Consider the following 5,899-nt stretch of genomic DNA (forward strand, 5'->3'; position numbering starts at 1 on the left):
ATTTGATTTTGAAATTTTCCCTTATTCCCTTCTTTGGGAATTTTGAAGTAGAATACTTCTAACGTTTCAATATGAGGTCCCGTTTCAAAAATTTCAGTTGAGAAATTTTCCCAGGTGTGAAATGCGAATATCTTCCGTTCTACTGATCGAAATCGCAATATTTTTGCACTATCTGATCGGAAATTCGTGCACGTATGTCGTATTAAATTTCGAAATTAGTGCGACTTCTATAAATAAACCTGGGACCCAGATTTCACTCACACCACTTGGGAGGTTGTTTTCCTCCAGCTGTCATATGTAAAACTGTCAGTGAATGTAAATGTTTGAAATAGCTTGCACGGTTAAAATAAAGTACCCAATTATGAGTATTGTAACTAACACCCATCTCCGGCCCATATTATTGGCTCGAATCAAAACTCGTCGAAATGTCAATTGACGATAGGTTCATCCGCAGTGTTCATTTGTGTTTACATTTTGCTAGCGTGGCCAATTTTATTTTGTGTCCACCACCCAATGTGGCTACGCCACATCGCTTTTGCGCGTGCTGTTCGACTTCGCTACCGCTCAGTCGGACTTAAACTAGGGATAGCCCCTATGTTTGAGTAAGCCGGGCAAACGAGTGGATCACAGGTTCGCTTGCTTCCGACGGCGGGTCTCCTAGGCCTCGGTTATGCGGCTAAGCCGCATCGAAATGGTACCCCTTAAACATTCTAACTTGAATCGGTTGTGTCACCGGAGCCAGCATTCCGGCTGAGCTAAACTGGGAAGTTTAGTAAAATTTAATCTAGGATAGGATTCGCCAGCTGGCTTCTTCTTATATTTTACTAATCCCTGCTGAAAACGACATACCCCCACTCGACCAATGTTGCCAAAATATTTGTTTTGTTTCGGTCGTATATTTGTTCTGATTAAAATATTCTATATTATGTACCAATTTGATGCTTCTGGAAAAATCAAAGATTTAGTCTTTATATCCGCCTTTAAACGATCATAACGTTTTTTTTCCATCGGAATACAGCAAAACAAAATAATATAATCCTATTTACACCGATGATCGATTCAGTTGAAAACTGTAAAATTCAACTGTATCGATAATACCAATGGAAGAACAAGAAGCGATTTCCGGGATAACTTTCTCCCTGTTTGCTCAGTACTTCCAATTTACTCGGTACTGGAACAAAGACAATTTTTACATGAAGTTCAAAATCTTTTCATACTTACGCTACACAGCCTGTTGATTTCGAAAAGAGGCTGGCTGGCGGATTTCCACTTTTTTCCGCACACAGAACAGAATCCACGATAACCGCGCTACCGGATCTCTCGGGAACTTCAGTTCTGGATAATATGTTTGATTTCGTCTGCCAAATAATGCCTGCACTTCATAATTACAGACGGATGTTATAGAAAGAAAGCGGTATCTCGAGAAAAAAAAAATTAAAGGGTTGTGTACAGGACACGACCACGGTGACATTAAAAATGTAGCTTTTTTCAAGAGCGTGCAAATGAATTTTATCTATCACATATATCGACTCACGTTCTTGTTCACTCGCCTGTTTTCATATGTTACAATTTGCTATATACCCTCCCCATCAAAACATAATTTATTGAAGGTCTTTTAACGGTAATCTATTAATTAATGAAGTATCTCACTAAGTGATTGGCATTATTTGGCTGATCCATCTAGTAAAAATAGGCTTGTCTGTCCAGAAAATATATTCAAAAGAAAAGTTCCATATTGAGAGCTGTGATGAAGAAGCCCACGCCCGCCAACGGAAATATACAGATTCTCCATGACATATGAAATTTCATTTTCCATTTAAATTTTCAATAATGTACTAATAAACTTAAGTAAACAATCTTAAGTTTAAGTATTTCTTGATCGATTAGTGGTGGAAAAAATGAAATTATTTGATAAATTACATTGTTATGCAACGTTCGCACTACCAGTTAAAACGGGGTTTTATGCTATCTTGGTGACATTTTTCTTGGTTACTAATTATTAAAACGTGTTATAACTCTGTAGTGTAAACATTGTATTATTAAACCAATTCTGCAGCGTTTTATGTTATAAAGGTGTTTTATGTGGTAATAGGACCAGTGGTGCAAATTTTCATTTTAAAATGCCAACTTTCAGTTCAATCAAACCCAACCATGATTCAAATTCAAAGCCTCCCTCAATCATTCACTTTCAAGTTGGCGGAATTTTCATAACTGAATCGCACGTCTTCATTACAAATTGATGCTTTTTCATTCACCAACCAAAGCTGTCATCTGCTCTGTAGAGGCCAGTTTAGGTTAAATGTCGTCATGTTTTGCGTTTTCAAGCTTACATGAACAGTAAGAACTATGTTCAGAGTAGTTTTGCTTGAAAAACCTAGTCAATACCCCAGTAAAGAGATATTCACAGGGTCAATGAAATTGAAAATGAATGGAAAATGATTGAGCAGGTCGGCTGTTTGAATGAATAATGGAAACGAACAACTGCGAATTGAACATAGTAGCAACGACACGACTAGACACTGGCATTCCAAAACTGTATCGCAAATCTGACTACCCCTCAGTGACTCAGGTAACTGGTACTGTCAAATTTAAAATTTCCTGAGAAAATGCGTGAAACTAGCAACACTTTGGAATCTGTTATTTATTTCAAATAGTTACCGTTGCATTCCCTGGTTACGAAGGGAAAATAGTGACAACAAAACAAACCCAAAATTTTATAGAGTGTGAAAACGGTGAATAACTCGGCAGTAAATGGTGGTGAATCCAGATAGTCCGGCACACTGCCGGATCCAACTGACAGCAGAATGGATTTCGAGTCAGTTGAATTGATTTGAAAACCCGCAACATCCACTGAACAACCTCAACAAATCTAGATCCATATTACAGCATTAGGCGAACATTATCATTAACACGGCGCAGTAACTGGATGTCAAGCCAATCCAGAAGGAACCAATCAAATACAAAATCCTGCGATTCCAATCCTCGTAGTGGGGCAGTGCAAGCCAAATACACAATTGGTAATGCCAACTTCAACAACCATAACGATCTCGTCGCCTGAATATCGCTGCACACTGTGCAAGAAACTGATAGCCTTTGCTTCCCTGTTGCAGCAACAAAATGCTCTGGAAAACCAAAATTCTGTTAAACAGGCAGCTGAAATCAAGATAGTCGAACACGATGACCACCTCTTCATGCACATCATATTGAAACGTCGTGTGTGCCTGATGTGATTCGAATCGAGTCAACATGCCCCATAGAAAATTTGACAGTTCATAAATTTCCTAGTGGACTGACGAAATCGGGTGCTTCGAGGTCGACAGATTCATTAACCGACTAAGTTGGATTTCGTCGGTGAAGAATTTTCGTCATCATATTAATCGCCAGATTTAATCTAAACCAACTAATCGATCGATTTAATTGGTTGAAATAGACCAATTTCACAGATTTCGTCGGACATATTTAGTCGATTGTCGCGTCGGTAGACGTCCATGTTAAACCCCCATAAGAGTCGGTGCAACAATCGACCGATTAATTGGTGGAATAGTCGGCTGATTAGGCCGAGGCAAGCCGATTTAGTCGGTGGGAAAATCGGGAGGATTTTCTACAAAGCGCCACCCCAATAACGAACCCAGCATATCAACCACCAGCAATATCCACAACATCAACAGACACGAAGCCAACGTAATATACCGATCGATGAAGCTCTATGGTATTTATCGGCAAACGATCAATGTAAGCCCTATTCAATCCCACTCCTGCAGCGTGTGCTCTCTGACATTCCTGAACGAGAAACTATGCTCAACTCGTGAAGATGCACTGGTGTGTGACTGATGGTTCCCCGGCGCCGTTGATATCGAACGATTAGGGGTATGACCATCTCCACCAGCAAAAAAATGGTAGGTAGTTCCTGTACAGAATGCTGCTTGCCCTGTGCTGCAGTCCCGGAATGACATTCAAAGGTATATTCCAGACGATTCATTCTGAATATGGCAAAAATACGATCATCGCCAGCCAGCGCCTAGGATAACGTCACTGATAATATAACTTACAGCGTTACGTGGATCCTTCAAGGCCAGCGGAGACAGATGTACGTACAGTACAGGAAACTGACCATAGTGACACCCGGACAACCAATTCATTAAAATTTACCTTAATTACTATAAAATCAGAAACTGAAATAAAGGCAGCCCTCGACGATTTTTTTTTGTTGTTTCATTATGAATATAATTGATCAATTTTTCGGCATGAACACCATTTCGAATAACTCAAAGTTATCTAGGGTAGACGTACCCCTATTCATCTCATTAGTCACGATGTCACACTATTTCGCTGATAACTCAGCTTACACTGATTGGATTGCACTTAAATAGGTATCAACATCTTTGCTTCGTTCTTAAGAAGCAGATCAATAAAAAAAAACTGTCGAGTACAACGCACCCTTATTCATCCCACCATTTGAGCTAATGCGATAAATAGAGATAGCACACACTGCTCTAACTAATGTGTTTAAATGGATGGGATGAATAGAGGTGCTAAGATGAATTAGGGCACAGTAACCCTATATGCTAAATTTATATTTAATTGGAACATGGTACATACGCGTTTTGTTTTTTTTTAATTATCGCAGCTTTAGAATAAACCGAAACTTGCAGTAATTTTATCTAAAATGAAGCTTTCTACACCAATTCTCGACAAACATATGATTAAAGTGTAAAAGCCAACTGTCAAAATTCGTTCTGAGTGGAAATTCTGAACAAACCGTTACTCGCAAATCACAGATGTTGGTAGTAAACAATAAAGAAAAATTTTCTCTTTCATTGACTGCTGTGTGTGCTTTAACGCCGTAATCATATGTTTGCCGAGAATTTAACTTTGAATCAATTTGGATTTGTATTTGTATTCGTATGTTTATTTGAGACAATAGCCTGTTTGCGTATTTGCCTTATATCAGGCCAAAGCAATATTAATTTATTTTTTCTCCGTGTACAATGTGTATATTGCTGATTGATATTCGGAACCAGAATTTTCCTGCCTAAACACATTGCTTTTCCTAACTAATAAGACAAAGCTCTCTGACCCACCACATAACAGTGGATTAAGCGTTAGTTCGGGTGATTTAAAGTCAATGTTAAGTTGTTTTAGCTAGCCATTAGCTGCAGGATGTTCTATTGCTGGAAGTAAGCGGATACCCTGTCAAACCATTCGGAATTTGATACGGAATCCTGAATGGAACCAGTATGGATTCCAGCTCAAATGCAACAACCGATTGAGTCGGAATCGGTTGTTGCATTTGAGTTGGAAACCATGCTGACTCCATTCAGAAATCCGAACCGGTTCCGGAATGAGTTTAACTCGGTAATATGTTGCAGCTTGAAACCGTGTTCTCCGGCACACTAATTTCATCGGTCACTTCAGAACTAACTCGCCTAAAAGAAAAAGGTAACAAACGGTGCACTCTGCAGAAAAAAATATCAAAGAAGTATACTCATTTCTGCTCTTATCATCGTCATCGGAAGAGATCGTTTTCTTTCAGAAAATTGGCCATGCTAATGGTGCCCCCATTTTGCAGCCCGAGAACAATGATCATAACTGAATAGTTCAAACGGGTGACGTTCCGGATAGTGATAGTCTTACAATCGAACAACCTTATCCGTTCTAGCAAAAATAACTAGCTCGCCGGTCATAGTCTGGTCAATCGCAATTTTTGGCTCAAATTTTGTCCTTTCTGCTTCCAGTACTACCACAGAGCGGGTGATCCATTTGACGGGCAGAAGAAAGTACTTCATACTCGGTATAGGTCGACGAAACACATCCAGCACTACAATATCACACGAACCTGCATATCTGATTCGACAATTGACATCCACAAGGGCGAAAAGTGGAATCTACGCTATCTACT

This window comes from Topomyia yanbarensis, chromosome 3 (genome assembly GCF_030247195.1).
Source record: "Topomyia yanbarensis strain Yona2022 chromosome 3, ASM3024719v1, whole genome shotgun sequence".
Classification (NCBI taxonomy): Eukaryota; Metazoa; Arthropoda; class Insecta; order Diptera; family Culicidae; genus Topomyia; species Topomyia yanbarensis.